The 17,695-nt window shown below is 37.4% G+C and overlaps 1 protein-coding gene across 1 annotated transcript in view; it reads right to left on the reverse strand.

Moving 5' to 3' along the window:
* The window catches only part of LOC150102751 (disheveled-associated activator of morphogenesis 1-like), a 527,894-nt gene that overhangs the window by 258,429 nt on the left and 251,770 nt on the right, over nucleotides 1–17,695 (reverse strand). The window lies entirely within an intron of this gene.

Raw genomic sequence — 17,695 nt, forward strand, 5'->3', positions numbered from 1 at the left:
CATATTTTTCATACTGAATCTTAAAATCTTTAACACACTCCTACTCTCATAACATACTTCAGTAATACATTCACCCACAATTCTCCATGTAAAAATCTGTTCCTCACACTCCACTTCACCACACTCTTACATAACTTCCAGCAATGGCATCTGGTTCTTCTCTCACCTTCTACACTTTTTATGATCCTCTCTGATTAATCCAATAAAATCTCCTCACTAACACAAACGACTCTATCATATCACCTCTTTTCCTCCTATCCACCAAACTGAAATCCTCATTTCTTCAACATATAGGCAACGTTCCAGAGTTCTGATATTGTCTTAGTCACTCATCACTCCACCCATCCAATGTTTCCACATCACAGTGAATACCAGGTGACCAAATCTGAACACAGTAGTCCAAGTGTGGTCTGACCAGTGATTTATACATTACTAAGTCACTTAAGGAATTGACAACGTAGATAAGAATATAAATAAATTACACTTTAATAAATATTTCCGATATTTTGGCAACGTTAAGTTGCCATCTTCAAAAGGAACTTACAAAAAAGGCACGTGCATGTAAGCACTACAACACAGTAACTGAGAATGAAGTGATGAAGCTATTGTTCTCCTAAAAGTCCTCATGGTACCCCCTAGCGGGCTATGTAGGTGTTCTTGGCCGTTGGGCTGGAGGTCTGCTGATGTAAGCCTCCCAAATTTGGGGCAGTCTCATACAACCAAATTTGTGAGGTTTAGAGAGTTTTTTAGGGCTGAGGCTGATTCCATGAATAGTCTTTTGAATTTGTATTTGCTATGGTGTATTACTGTAGCTTTCTTCCACTGTATTCTGTGGCGTGTATCCAGAGCATGGTCTGCAAGACCAGAGTGGCTGTACTTGTGAAACCAGATGTAGTCCTTGTGTTCTGAAATTCTGATATTCACTGTCCTGCCTGTTTGGCCAAAGTCAGACAGTTTACAGCTGCAAGGAACCTGGTATACACCAGGTATGTCTAGGGGAAGTGGTTGGTCTTTAGTGGAGCAGATAAGGGATGCCAATTTTCTGTGTGGTCTGTAACAGGAGGTCAAGTCATGTTTCTTTAAGATTTTGGTAATTTTTTCCGAGGTGCTTCGGATGTAGGGAATGGTGATGGATTTAGAGTAATCCTTGTTGTGAGGGGAGGAGGGGGTTGTGGTTTGTTGGTTTCAAAATTTTTTGGATTTTTTTTTTTTGGGGGGGGGGGGGGGGTTAGCCATTGGCTGAGAAAGTGTTGAGGATGTGATTTAGTTCAGTGTTTAGGGCCTTGTCGTTAGAACAGATTAGTTTAGCCCTGTTTGATAGTGTTTTCACCACTCCATATTGTTGTGAAGGGGAGGGATTGGTGGTGAATGTACCTGCCTGTATGGGTGGGTTTTCTATAAACTGAGAAAACCAAGGTTCCATCAGGCTAGCAGGTGACTAGTGTGTCTAGGAAAGGGAGGCTGTTGTTTTCCTCTTTTTCCAGAGTAAACTTGATTCTGGGGTGTTGGTTGTTTAATTGTGTTAAGAAGGAGAGGAGCAGAGCCATGTGGCCATATAGTGAACACATCATCAACATAGCGAAGCCATATGGTTGGTTTTTGTGGGGCAGAGGATAAGGCTTTTTCTTCAAAGGTCTCAATAAAGAAATTTGCCAAGGGTGGGGAGAGTGGCGAGCCCATGGCTGTCCCTTCTATTTGTTTATAGAATTTTCCCTGCCAAATGAAATAGCCTGAGTTCATTGTGAACTGAAATAGGGCTGCTGAGATATCAGGAGAAAATTTAGCTTGGATTAGCTCTAAAATTTCCTTGAGTGGGACATTTGTGAATAAGGAGGAGATATGAAAGCTGACCATTATGTCAGAGTATTGGAGTGTAAGGAGTGTTTACTGTGCTGGCTTTGAAGTGGGCTGAGTTTTTTATGTGTGATGGTGTGTTGCCAGTATTGTCTGTGAGCTCTTTGGCCAAATGTTTAGCTAATTTGTATGTAGGGGAATCAATGCCATCCACTATGGGACATAATGGCACCTTTTCTTTATGTATTTTTGGGAGTCCATAAATACGGTATAGAGTTTAACGGTTTTAATCTGTTAGTAACTTCTACAGGCCAAGAAGTGACTTTCTTAAGGAGTTGTGAAGTTTCTGATTTGTGAGTTGGTGGGATTGTATTCGATGGGGAGGACACAAGCTACATCCGCAATGCCGAAGTTGTGGCCATGGGAAAGCACATTGAGTGCTTCATTTTTCAGGGACTGAAGAAAGGTTGATTACAGTGTTGGTAGGAAGTTTTGGATTAACGGTCGAGTTCTTTTTTAATTTTTTGAATTTTTTGATCTGTTGACCTCGTATTTTTTCAAATTCTTTGTCTGCTGCGGTACATGAGACGTCATGTAAAATTGACCAAAGCTCATGATTTAAAGTGCACAAAAGCTCTTCTTCAAGAGCACGAATAGCTTTGTTAATGCCACCTAAGAGAAACCGTGTGGCGGCGATTTGTTCCCAAAGCAAAGCGTAGCTGGTGTGGTTACAGATATGGAGAACTTTTTGTGAAACAAAACAGTGCCTGAATTTTACACAATTTGGAATTACCTGATTATCCTGGCAGTGCTCTATACAGTGGCACAACTACCTCTTTATCCTTACATGTTAGTGTACTTCTTATCATAGCAGCATTATGATGTGCAGCCTTTGCAACACTTGCAATATGCCCTCTAAAACTCAGTCATCTGCTGTCAAATGTCACTCCCAGATCTCAAATCTCAAAATTCCTGCAGTACAGTGATCAAATGCATCACCTTACACTTATTAATTTGAATACTACAACCCCCCCCACTCCTTTGTCAAAAGTCTATTCAAATCTTACTGAAGGGAAAAAACATCAGCAGTGCTCTTCCTTTTAATTCTCTCAAACATTACATTATCAACAAAGAAGTGAACATCCCCATGTAATTGACATGATATATCATTTACAAAAAATTAAACAGCAGAGGCCCAAGAACAGACCCAGGGACAAAAAAAAAAAAAAAAAGCATGTTTTAGTATTTAGAGCAGAATTAGTAGCTTACTTAAATCTCAAATCTCAAAATTCCTGCAGTACAGTGATCAAATGCATCACCTTACACTTATTAATTTGAATACTACAACCCCCCCCACTCCTTTGTCAAAAGTCTATTCAAATCTTACTGAAGGGAAAAAACATCAGCAGTGCTCTTCCTTTTAATTCTCTCAAACATTACATTATCAACAAAGAAGTGAACATCCCCATGTAATTTACATGATATATCATTTACAAAAAATTAAACAGCAGAGGCCCAAGAACAGACCCAGGGACAAAAAAAAAAAAAAAAAAAGCATGTTTTAGTATTTAGAGCAGAATTAGTAGCTTACTTAATGTAATGCATACTTATTAAAAAAGTATGCATCTGGTAAACTACAGTAACATATATATCTTAATATGTTCCTTCTGTGTTTTCTGTTCACCAAACTTTGCACATTTCACTGTATGTCCTTATATATGGCATTTTACTTCTCTCTTATTTTCATCATATTCTCAAAATTCAGGTTACCAAATCTATGTGCATCATACATGTATAGTTTTGAAAGCCTTACATCATGGAACTACCATTTCTTTGTCTCTACTTATGCAGTGTCTTTTTCACTCTTGAAATAATTTTTTTGCATTGTTCTCTTTACTGTTTTAATGTCTATCATGATTCCTGTTGACTTCTTCTTCTTCTTTCACTATGCCTTATCCCATGTTAAACGGGGTTGGCACACCGATCTTTAACCTTCCTCTTCCAAGTTCTCTGGTCCAGGGCATCCTTCGGACTCCATCCTTTCTCCCTAAGATCCTCTGTCACCTTATCCCTCCACCTGAGGTTAGGCCTGTCTCTTTTCCTCCTTCCCTCCAACTCTATATACTCCACTCGTTTACCAACATACTCCTCACCCTTCCTCTCTACATGTCTGAACCACCTCAGCCTATTTTCTTGTATCTTCTTGCCAATTGGTCCCACCTTAACCGTCCCTCTGATGTAGTCATTCCTTATCCTGTCCTTCTTTGTCACACCACTCATCCATCTCAACATCTGCATCTCCGCTATCTCCATCTTCCTCTCCTGTGCCTTTGTTATAGGCCACGTCTCCATGCGATGAAGCATCGCCAGCCTCACCACCATCTTATACAGCTTTCCTCTTACAACTCACAGGACTCTGCTCATCTTCCTCCAGTTCATCCAGCCACATGTTATTCGGTGCTGTATTTCCTCATCCAGGTCACCATTCCTCTTGACAACCGACCCAAGGTACTTAAATTTCTTCCCTGAAATTAGCCTTTCACCCTGAAGTCGTATGATCATATCCTCGTCACTCCCCATTGATATATATTCAGTCTTCTCCCAGTTAATTTTCATGCCTCTCTCCTCCAATACCTTTCTCACTCTTCCAGATTATTTTCAAGCTTCTCTCGGGATGATTCACATAGAACATAGCAATAGATTCCTGTTGACTATTGCTGCAAAATCCTTGCCAATATATTACACAGCCTTTATATTTAAATTTCAAATTGCAAGATTGATATTAGATAAATTCTTACTTATCTGCTGCCCACTTTTATTAATTAAGTTCTTTTGATGAGGCCTCTTTATTATCTTCAGTTCATAATTTTCTATAACTGATTATCAGGAAACTGAGTATCCCATTACAATCCTTCAAAACTATTTATGGTATCATTAACATACAAGTTAAACAGCAACAGCCATGTGAATCCTGTATGTTATCTGTTTTAGGTTTAGAACATTTTGGCTTGATGCATAACCCTGATGCCTATCAGTTGGTCATTCTACAATACACTCCACTAACTGATTATCAGTCCTATTTGTTTCATTTCAAATATCTTTTTCCCATGCAGCAATCTATCAAAAGCCTTTGCAAAATCTAAATGGGAAAACATGTGCTTTCTCTTGTCAAATGTTATTGTTATCCTATTATAACAAAATAAAATTTAAAAAAAAAAACAGCCATTGTACAAACCAAGTTAGCCTTTTTGTTCTAGAACTTATTCTAGTTCTGCTAAACTTTTCAAAAAATCATATTAGAAATGCAAACTTGTCTACAAATTCATAACATTCCTTTTATGCACTGATACTATCTTAACTTATCTGTGCTCTTTTGAAAGCACTTTCAGGAACCCAAGTCCAAAAACCATTAATACCCTAGCTAGATCCCTGATCTTTCCTCTCTTCATTAAGAATAGCATCATTTTCACCATTTCCAAATACTATAACAAATGATCACTAGATAACTTTCTTCTATACTTGCTTTACCACCAGTTTTTCATGCATTTTGATGCTGTTCATATCAGTCCACACCATTCAGGAACAAGAAATAAAGATATATGTGTATCGTATTATGATTTTTAAATTTTTTTTTATTATTTTGATTATTTAGTATTTATTAGTTATTATTATTATTATTATTATTAATGAGGGTTTCTGCAGGTAGTCTAAGAACTCATTAAGAGAGGGACCCATACTATGCCACTGTCCAGCGGTAGCCCATATACTCACTGTACACAGTCAGAAGAACTGAATCATATGTTTCCAAACTACACACTTGCTTAGCTTCTAGGAATGACTTAGAATTCTCCTTTCATTTGCCTGCAGTCTATTCTCATATGCATAATTCATTAAGTCATCATCATGGACACCCTCTGCTAGATTCTTTCAGGTATCTTTCTGTCTCTGAAACCCATGTGACCATATCTGAATATGAATAGTTCAGTTATAGTCTTATCAGTGCCTTGTAATGTGAGAGAATATCTTTCTTATTCTTACAAGTTAGTGTTCTACTTCAACAAAGAAGTCTTATATAATTACATAATAGCCTTAGCAGTGTGATCCTTAAACTTCAAATATTTCTCTCTCTCTTCTATTGCCCCCCCCCCCCCCCCCCAGATCTTCATAGATCATTTGCAGATTCTCATAATACACAGCATGTAATTGTTCTCATTCCAAAATGCATGACCCTGTGCTTGGCAACATTGAAATGACACTCATTAATATTTGCCCATAGAACCAGACTGTTAAAATTATCTTGCAGAGATTCCATATCAGCTATATTCCTTATCTTCCTCTCCAACTTTATATCATTGGCAAATAACTAGACATTTCCCTCTAAACCTTCCCCAGTATCATCAATGGTCCAAATACAGATCTCTGAGGTGCTCCACTGATCATCTCCACCCCCCCCCCAATCCCGATTTTCTTACCCAGCGCCTTCATACAACTCTCTTTGATACCTGTCCATTAGTCATTCTCTTATTCAGATTACATGCCTATTTTACATACCCATTCCTTTCATTTTGTATGACCTCCTTTGTGGAGCACTGTCAAATACTGGCAAAATCCAGACATAATGGTATATGCATGCACCATTTTTGACTCTGCTGTCACTGTATGGTAAAATGTAAACACTTGATAAAGTAAGACCTACTTTTAAAAAAGCAGTGATCCTCTCTATAGAGGATCCACCTGCTATGCATTCTCCTCTGGATGCTAGTTTTAACCAGCCTCTTCCAACATTGATGACTGCTCCAGAGAAGAAGAAGAATTTTATAATTGAGTGTATCAGTACTAGCTCTGTCTTTGCATAATGGAATTATTTTGCTTTCCTTGTATTAATTAAGAACTATTCTAGTGTTGAGACTGAAGTTAAATAACCACATCAGGAGTATTGCTAATTCTCATGCACATTTTAGCACTTGTGCTGATATCCCATCTAATCCCACTACTATTTAGCATTAAGCCCATGCAGTATATTTAATATCATTATTATTCACACCAAAGCTCCATGGATTGAAATGACTCATCATAGAAAACACTGTCACACACAACGAACTTGCTCCTCATATCTTTGCTCACCCTACTTATACGTTTCCAGAGATGGCCTCTTGTTCTACTCTAATCTGCCATTCTGGAAAATTTTCTGATATGTTAACACCTGGTAATAATCTCTAACCAACTTATACACCTCAATTATATCTTTCCTCTTCCTCCTGTTCACAAGGCTCTGCAAATTGCATTCGCTCAGTCTCTCTTCATACCTCCATAATTACATTTAATGGAATGAATATAGCACAGAGAAATAATTAAACAAACAGCTTAATCATTCTGCTATTTCATCTTTGTCATATTCAGGAATATGATATTAAAATTGTCATAAGACACACGACAGTAATTTTAATAAATATGAAAATTTAACACAACCATATTTATTTGGATTCATCACCATCTTCCTCATCTGTCTAAGATGAGTTTGAGGCTACTATGAAGAATAACTTTCCAGTTCAATCTATTGGCAGCCAGGTTATTTAAACTTCAGTAAGAGGATTTTTTTTTTAAAAAAAAAATCTGCTGATTCTAAAAATAGTTTTTCAAGTTTGTATTTGTTGTGATAAGGCACGTTATTTTCCATCTGATCCTGTGCAATGTATCCAAAGCATGGTTAGTTTGACTTGACTGACCATAATTGTGGCACCAGATGTATATCTTGTGTTCTGCAATGCAGATATTGGCAAATCTCCAAGTTTGATCATAATATGATAACATACGAGAACAAGAATCTTGTAAACACCTGGAAAAGAGAGGGGAGGAAGCCGTTCCTTAGGAGAACAGAGAAGGGAAGCCAGCCTCAAATGAGATTTAAAACTAGCTTCTCTCCTCTGATCTACTCTTCATCCATCATATTCCAATGCCCAGATATCACCTCAGTCAATCTTCTCTAGACCCCCTTCTGATTTATCCTTATCTCCATGAAATCCATGTGACCAAATCTACACACAGTAATCTTTGAGGCTCGATCAAAGCCTTATACAAGTGTGACCATAACGTCTTTATTGCTGCATATCAAAGTCCCCTGCATCATTGCCATAATCCAACGTAATGGCTTCATAACTTGTGCAGTGGGACCTCTAAGTTTCAGACCCTTGTCTGAAGTTTAGAGGTTCACCACCACCACCTCCACATATCTCATCTTCTCTACCTTCTTCAAAATTTCCGTAGGTGTATCTTTGCATCCTATTTTTGCCTTAACAAATCTCCGAACCCTATACTTTGCATTGTTGTACTGATGGTTCCACTCACTTGTCCACTCTTACTGTCTATTCAGATCCTCCTGTAAGACCACATCTGTTTGACTTCTCATTGTTCTCCTCACATTTGCATCATCTGCAACAGGCTGCATATTTCCAGTTAAACCTGTCCCAATGTCATTAATATACTATAACATCTGTACCTCTGTACTTAATGCACCATTCTACAAACTGTATTCAATAATTATCATTCCATTGTCCTTCCTTTACTCAGCAGATAGTAAAATAAAATTTAATCAGATTTCCCTTCAGCTAACTTCTTTTTATCCAATTTCTCCTGAGGAACAGTATGGCCATCACTTTCCTTTTTATACTACTGTTGAACCTGTCATCACTCTTCTTCCAACAGTTTCCATGATTTTCTATCTTTTTTTTTTTTTTTTGACAATTTCATTTTAAACTTTTATGCATTCAATTAACTCTCATGTGATTTATTCTCTGAACTCCAGGGATGCAGTCAGATATAGCTTTCAGACACCTTATAGCCACTTCATGTGCATTGGTGATTCCCCTCTCTTTCTCTCTCTTCTCTCCCTCTCTTATATGGTTTCTCATGACAGGGTTCTAATTCAAGCTGCATTGTCAGGTGATTATAATTACCTGCCTCATAATCCAACTAATACCCTTTTTAATGAAAGCTTTCATATGATTTGTCACCTTCCAAGTCAAAACTGCATGATAACTCTAGTTGAAGACAAAAACACTTCATTTATAGAAAGATTCTAAAACGCAGTTACTAGATTGCCATGAGTTTTTTTTCCTCATTTACTCATTAAGGTAGTTATTGCTTAGTAATGCTATGAATTCTCTTTCTCTTATTTTTTATGCTTTTTTTCCTCCATCCAGCATATATCTTCATAGCTGAAATCACCCATAGTGATGTGATATTCCTCCTTGTATCTATAATGTTTATCTGTTCATGTAATTTATAGTCCTCTTCAGATAATAAGCCTATAGCTGCACCTAACTATGTGTTTTATCATGTTAACCAGTTACTATCTCATGCCACCTCAATATTTGTATTACTACTAATCATTTCATATCTGTGTAGTAGTTGGATTTATTTCATCTGCAGTCATTAGCAATACTTAGTTGGCATTCCTATCCTTTCTTGCTGCCTTCCTGAATACTGTACCTATCACATTTGTTTCCTGTAAGGTGGCCTCTTCTGTGAACTGGAAGTCCATCCTATAAGAATTAGCAATAGACTCTTCTGGTAATTTATTATTGCTATTGTTATTATGTGACACCTCCAAGGAGTCCAAGGACTCATTGCAGGGCACTCTACTCCACCACTATACACTACTCACTGTCTCCTCTATTTAATCTTCTAATTACCACACTGACAATATTACCATCAACACACAGTGCCATCTACTACCACCAAGAACAGTATTTTTTGTCTGTTACATGCAGGTGTTCTCATTGTTGATTTGCCTATATGTATGTGGGATGAAAAACCTAAGTTTCTGGGAGGAAAAAACCCTGCTACCTCCATATGAGATTGGCTAACTCACCTTCAAATGAAAAAGCCCATATAAAGATTCCTCTCATCACAATGAAAATTGAACTCAGGTCTTTTCCAATCAAAGGGTACAATGTAAGGATCCTCACATCCTGTAAGGTTCATGTCAATAATTTTTCCCCCTATGCATCTACCATTGCTAAGAATACATCACCCCGATACTTTTGACATTTAGTGAGCATGCATGATAGCTGTCTACCAAGCTGATAGGTTTTAAGATTTCTTCAAGGACTTTTTAATATCATCCCCACACCACGATAGGTCTCAAGACCTTTAAAATGACTGTGCTGTGTAGGGGGAGGAGAGGGACAGGTGATCAGAGAGAGGAAAGGAATGAGTTAATGTGTTTCTTGAAGAATTGGAGGTTGCATGCATTAGGAAAAACCATATGGGGGAAGACTTCCAAAGGATAGAGGTATACAGAATGAAGGAAGTGGATAAGAAGTTGTTCTGAAGCTGAATGATATATAGATGTTGACCAGCAGCTGCCCATGTTCTTACATGATTAGAGGGAAGTAGCTGGATAAAATTTACCACCATTAAAATTTACTAAATTATTTTCACCCTATAGCCAATGCCATAAATACTACTAGCCATTTAAGTATTTATGGCATTGGCTGTAGAACATCTTGAAGCTTGAATCATCTTGAGCAGTGCAAGGTTTTTTGTGAATAACATAAAGGAATGGAATGTATTGTCATTAGCAAAGCTATTGTAGGATTACACTTTAGTGAGAAAAAAATATTGTTGAGAAAATAAAATGTAGGTGAAAGCACAAAGCCTTTGGATATTCTTGCATTGCTGGAGAAATCAGATGAGAGATAGCCACTCACCATGGCATGCAATGAATGACCACATAGGAAGCTGGGTCCACTCACAAAGGATAAGAAAGAGACCATAAGATGACAATTTTATGCCCATCTCTATGAAATTCCTTGGGAAGATCAAACACGGTCATATGAATTTCTCCAAATCTATCCATGGCTTGTATTAAAAAGTAGGGGAAGGTTAGCAAAGAGACCTGATGTGGAATGAGAATGGTTTAATCCATATTGGTGATCACTAATTAACTGATGAGTCACCAGGTGATGAAGAAGCAGATTAGTGATGACCTTCTCTATCACTTCGAGAGCATCTAGAAAAAGGCAATGAGAGGAACTTTGATGGCTGACTTTTATTTTTAGAAACGGGCTGGAAAAAAGTTTGCTTCCGTGCTTTTAAATAAATGCCAGAAGTACAACAACTAATAAAAGTTATACAGATGAGTGTTAATTCTGAAGTACAAACTCTTAGTACAACTGGATGGATGCCATATGGACCAGAGGACTTATTAGTATTTTACTGATGTCCTTCTATTGAAAGATAAGTGGAAGCATACTAAGAGTATCCTTCCACTGATCTGAAGAGCATATTAACAATATAATGGGGAAATTTGCCTTGATCATCTACACAATAGGTAGAGAAGAAAACTAATGCTAAGCTGTCTGTCTGTCTTCTTTTTAAAATATGGCAATCTTCTTGGCATATTGTCTTTTCCAGTGCTCCAGAAGGTTTCCCCAACAGCCTTGGTGCAGAACCAGAATTCTCCAGCTATTTGAGCAGGAAGCAAGCTTAGTGCATTTGGCCCTTACAATGTCAGCATTAGTTTAGCTGATTATTTGTTGCAGTTGTTAAATGAGAGGCTAGGGTCTTTCGTTTGATTCATTGAGTATATGCTGCATTTTTAACTAGGAAGCTTGGGCACATTTTTTAGAAAATCAAAGCATGGATGTGGATGGGGGATTTTGAGTGAAATGGGGAATTAAGGTACTCATCCTTGCCAGAATAATTTCAGTTATTGGATCAGAGCAACTGCTTGGGTCAGGAGAGTGAAAACAATAACCTGGCTATGTCATTTTTAGAAAATGTAGACAAGATTGTAGTCAGAGATGCAAAGAGCAGATCTGACATCAACTCTGAATTTGGAGTGAGAGTTGGTCCAGGATGTTGTAAGAATGATGGGGATTATTTGGAATTTTGGTATGTAAGTTAATAATTTGGGTTAGATTACTGACAGCAAGAATTCAGCTTTTCTTCCAGCTTGGTCTGCAAAGATAGAGAAGGGGAGTCAGTCAAAATTGTGGATGTTGAAATATCCAAGGAATATATCTCATTATTTTATTAGACTGCATGTGATAAACTTTCAGAGATAATCAAAGAGGTCAGTATAATCACGAGAATAAGGAGAGGGATAATGGCAACAAATGAAGTAAGTAAATCTTTTGGCAAAGTAGAACATATATGAAAGAGATTTTAGGTTTGATAACAATTGCCGTGAAATATTGGACCTGACAAAAAGTTTTGTCAGGTCAAATTTTTTTGCCCTTCTTATAGAAAGTATCATGCATGATGTAACAGAACAGGTGTGAATGTTGTGGTATTGCACATCACTGGAATTAAGCCCCTGGATGCTGGTAAAGTCTGTGTGGAAGTTTCTTTGTTTTTAAAATGGAGTTTTGTTGTTTTGTTTATTTTTTGGGGTATGTTTTTAGTTTCACGTGCAAATTTTTGTTGTATCTTTGATATTTTTTGTTGGTCTATATAGGAGATTTTTAATTGTTTAATTTTTATGCTATCTTTCATGGTAGATGTTTGAGAAAATTTATAGAATATGAGCATGCTGTATGCATTGAGGCACTTGTGGACTCAACTCCCACTTTGGGGTCTGGCACTCCTATGGGAGTGCCAGACCCCAAACCAAGCATGGACTTAACAGTGCCTCCTTCAAGCTGTTATATTAAGCAGAGTTCTCTCTCTCTCATTTATTAAGCTGGAAACTTGAGAATTGCTTTTATTGCTATTACAACAATCTTTCTGGAGCCAGTAGAATTATTGTGAGAGGTCCTCTTACTTATAACATATTCATCATATTTAAACTTAAACTCTTGAATGCTCCTAGCATTCACAATGCATTCTTGTTATGTGTTCCAGTCACCCACCACTCTCCTTGTAAAAAATCTGCTTCATACACTCCTCATCAGCACAACTTACAGGGATAGTCTCTTGCTCTTTCTTTCTTCTCATCCCCCTTACCTTCCACTTTTTTTTGTTATAATCCCCTCCATATTAATCTGACACAATCTCCTCACCAACTTAATTCTATCATATCACTTCATTGCCACCTACTAGCCAGGCTCTGCAATTTACATTTCCTCTAGCATGTTCCAGAGTGATGATATTGCCTTGGTCACTTTTCTCTGGATCCTCTGCAATGTTTTCACAGCACAGTAAAATCTATGTGAGTAAAGAGCAATACAGTCCATATTGTACTCTTTACAGTCTGACCAGTACTTTATACATTGACACAACCATCTGCTTGCTACTACTACCACCATGACATCGGTGCATCCCTTATTATAGCAGAAATGCGATGTTTAGTCTTTGCAGCATTTGCAATGTGTCCTTTAATCTTTAGTGCACTGTCACTCCCCCTCCCCCTTTCCACAGATCTCTAATCTCAGCCCTTTCCTGAAGTGCAGTTCCACCAATACAATACAATACAATACACAGCCTGATAGCTCTAAAGTGTAACACCTTGCTCTTATTAATGTTAAAACTATAACTCCCCTGATTTGTTCAAGCTAAAAAGCCTATTCAAATTTTACTGAAGAGAATAAACATCAACAGTACTTATAACTCTCCCCAACTTTGCATCATCAGCAAGCATCTGAAGATCTATAATCAGTTCACATGCAATATTATTAACAAAGAAGTTACACAGCAAGATTCCAAAAACAACTATGTAACACACCACTAGTTACCTTCCTTTTCTGAGAAACTTTCTCATCATTGCCTACAACTGGCTGGTATTGTTCAGAGAGCCAATCTACAATCCATCTAACCAATCTGTTAATTATTCCCATCTTCTGCATCTTGTACACCAACCTCTCATGTAGTAATCTATCAAATACCAGTGATATCCTTAGACTTTGCAAAGTCTAAGGATATCACTGTATATGCATCTCCTTTATCCAACACATTTGTTACCATATCAAGATTGATAACATAAGACCTATCCTTCAAAAACCCATGCTGAAGGATATGACAAAGAAATCTCCACCAATCCAAACCAATTATCTTCCTAGTCAAGCTCTCCAACATTTTGACTACAATTGCAGATATATAGACTGGACTATTGTTGAAACGTTTTCCTTGAACAATGCTTTGGAGTGATACTATTTTTATTTCTTTTCACTCATTTGGAACCTTTCTGACTACAAAACTTTCATTAAGTAACCAGGTAACTCTTGCACATGCCTTAAAAACACTGGTAATATGTTATCCATTCCCATGACTATATTAACATCTAACCAATCAACACTAAATACACTTCTGATTTCCATTTCCATTTAATTTCATTTGCCTTTCATTTTCCCATATTCTTTGCCTCCCCTCTATGCATTGTTCTGCATAGCATTATTTACATCAATGTGCTATATCTGATAAAGTACTCATTAAACGATTCCATTACATTTTTTGCCATGTCACTCTATTGCCATAACTATCTACCAGTGACACCCTTCCATAATTAGTCTTGCTCACAACATAACTGGATTCTCTTGAACTGCCTTTGGTCTCTGGCTGAACAATCTCCTCTCATTGCCCTGTTTCTTTCTTTTATTTAATTTTCTGTTTTATTTCTTATTTCTGTTCCATATTCTTAAACATCCTCATGTGGTAGTGATCGCTTTCTCTTCGGGTTCTGCTATAACACTTAAGCCATCTCCTAAGTTGTATAATCTCCTGGGGGGGACCTATCTGAAACTGTAGTTTCAGATAGGATCCCCCCCCTCCTTTTTGTTTTTCCCTCACTCTAGAGGTTTTATGTACCTTCTCTTCCAGGTTGAAACTGTGTGATCACTTTCCCTATCTGGAAGCAAACACTGACATCTAATTCACAATCATGGCATCTGAGTTGAATCTGATACATGTATTAGCCACTGAATTAGAAACCTTTATGCAGTATGTAAATATCACTTATATAGAATATATGCAAAATATTTGGTCACATGCATCACCACATGTTCTAGGCAACTATTTAAGAATGCTGCTGGTCAGTAATCATCAATATTATTGATCACTATGGGAAAAACAAAGGATTTTTTGGAGTATCTACAATAAACAAAGGGCTTATTGTAGATGACTATCTGGCTGGAGCCATGATTTTGAAAACAGCAGAGACAACTGGTTTCTCAAAAGGTGATATATCCCAAGTGTTCAATCAGTGGAAAAATAACCCACATTGTTTGTATAAGAGGCATAACTGTGGTCCTAAGACAGTCTCTCAGGAACAAGATCACCACCATCATCTGAGAAGGCTTCTATGGAAAAATAGGACTTCCTGTGTGAAGCAATTGACTGAGGCATTTAATGAAGGCTCTTCCTGACCCATATATAACTGAACTATGTGCATGGAATTGAAGAGGATCAATATTGGCAGTTGCATGCCTATACAGAAACCATTGATTTTTGTGAAGAACCAAAAAATTCATCTACAGTGGACAATAGAAGACTGGAAAAAAGTCATGGTCCAGTGAGTCATGGTATATCTTGTTCTGTACTGACAGTTGACAGAGAGTTTGATGGGAGTCCCATGAAGCAGTGAACCCAGCTTACCTTGTAAACACATAACTCAAGGTTTCGGAGGTGTCATATGGGAAGCATGTTCTTTTGGTACAGAAAACAGGTCTCCTGATATTGCTGGGAAGGTTGGTTGTCCTCCAAGGAATATCTGAACATTGTTGCCAATCAAATCCATCCTGCAATGTTGACTTTTTATCCAGTAAGTGTGGTTGTTTCATGGATGACAATGCTATGTTCATTGCACAAGAATTGTTCAGTGGTGGTTCAGCAAGCATGACAGTGACTTCCACCCTGGCCACCGCAGGCATGAAAGATCATTCATAGAATTATTCATTAGCCATCAGACATTAGACACTTTCCTCAGCTATCTAAACAAACAACACAAATGCATACAATTCACAACTGAGATTGAAAGTCAGAATACACACTTCCTTTTCTTGTCACATGTCTTCCTTCTGGCAGTGTTTCCTTCACTGTTTACCAGAAGCCTACACAATATATACACATAAATTCCTACCACCACCTAACACAAAAACTAGGTGTCATTAACACACTAATAAACAGGGCTTTGAAAATTTGCTCTAATGAACAAGCACTTAAAGATGAATTAGACGTTATCAGCAATACCTTCCTGAAAAATGCTACAGCCAAAATACTATCAACAAAATTCTTCACAAGACCTCACTTAAAAACAAAAATAAACTAGATTACAATAAAACTATAACCATTCCATACATTAAAGAGATATCAAATGAAATAAACAGAATACTACAGAAATACAACCTTAGTGCCACCTTTAAACTTCCTGCAAAATTAAAGAACTTACTCGACTCATCCAAGGATCCACTTCCTCTGCTAGCCCACCCTGGAGTATACTGTATTAATTGCACCTGTAATTTGCACTATATAGGTGAAACAGGATGCACAATTCCTACCCAAAAAAAGAAACATAAATGGCATGTTGAATTTAATAACTATGGTTATTAAATTTAACTGATCATGCCCTGAATACTCTGCATAGAATTGACTGGAAAGGCACCTGTTGTTTACATCACACCAAAACATGGTATGAACGTAAATTTAAGGGTGCCTGTGAAATTCTTATCGATCACCCTAATCTTAACAATAACGATAGTCTAAAAATCCCAAGAATATGGAAGACACATATTCTACCCATATAACCTTTCCATCTAAGAGTTAATTATAAATAGGACTGTACGTAATCCAGATTCTTAACTCTAATATGACAACTCTCCTGTTAAATTAGAACACCACTTTTGCTGAAATAAAACTATCTATATGAAATTGTTCTCTGTTATTGTTATAAATAGAATATAGCTTTGATGTAATAAATTTAGTTTAATCCTTTATCAAAGTGTGAGCAAACAAAGTTTGCTCCTGAAAATATCTTTAGGACTGTAGCAAGGTGGTGCAAATGTTGGCAACTCGGAGCAAAGCTGGACCAGGCTCTCATCACTCCTTGTCTCAGTATCTCCCACCATGCAAAGCACATGTCCGCAAGGACATGTATAATGCTATGCATTGAGGGAAGGGCCACTACCCAGACCGGTTTTGACCTTTTTATTAAGGTCTCGTCAGTGGGAGGCAGACCCAGAGGTGGTGACACTAAAAAAAAATAAAAATAAAATAACTACATCAAAGCTATTGGAAGTTTATTTTGCACTTGGTTAGACTATAATAAATTTAGTTTAATCCTTTATCCAAGTGTGAGCAAACAAAGTTTGTGCCTGAAAATATCTTCAGGACTGTAGCAAGGTGGTGCAAATGTTGGCAACTCAGAGCAAAGGTGGACCAAGCTCTCATCACTCCTTGTCTCAGTATCTCCCACCATGCAAAGCACATGTCTTTGCAGACATGTATAATGCTATGCATTGAAGGAAGGGCCACTATCCTCAAGGGTAGTGGGCCTTCCTGAAAGTTGGCATCTCTTTAGTATGCATAGTGAATCTCAAGCAGCCCAAATCTAATATAGCAACAAATTAAAACTTATTAGGAAATTTGAAGTCCTAAAAAGAGTACAAAATAACCTGAACTTCTCAAAACCCCACATCAACCCTGAAAAAGTTGTAATTAATAAATCATCTCACATCCTTTCAGATGCCGAAAAAAGTATCCTCGGCAAGGGTTTAAATTTTATTCCTTCTCCAAAATTTTTTCCCAAAAGAATCGCTCCTCACCAAGATAGAAAAGGCCGCTTCCTTCCTTCCTCCCTTCACAAGATGCAAAACTTCTCCGTATCGAATCCATCTTTATCATCAACAATGCTAAACCACCCACAGATAACATATCTTCATCGGAACGACAGGCTCTTAAGAGTTTAAAAAATAACAGAAATATAATTATCCTTCCCACAGATAAAGACAATGCCACAGTTGTCCTT

This window comes from Typopeltis vanoorti, chromosome 10 (genome assembly GCF_054136105.1).
Source record: "Typopeltis vanoorti isolate ZY-2024b chromosome 10, IOZ_Tvanoo_1.0, whole genome shotgun sequence".
NCBI lineage: Eukaryota > Metazoa > Arthropoda > Arachnida > Uropygi > Thelyphonidae > Typopeltis > Typopeltis vanoorti.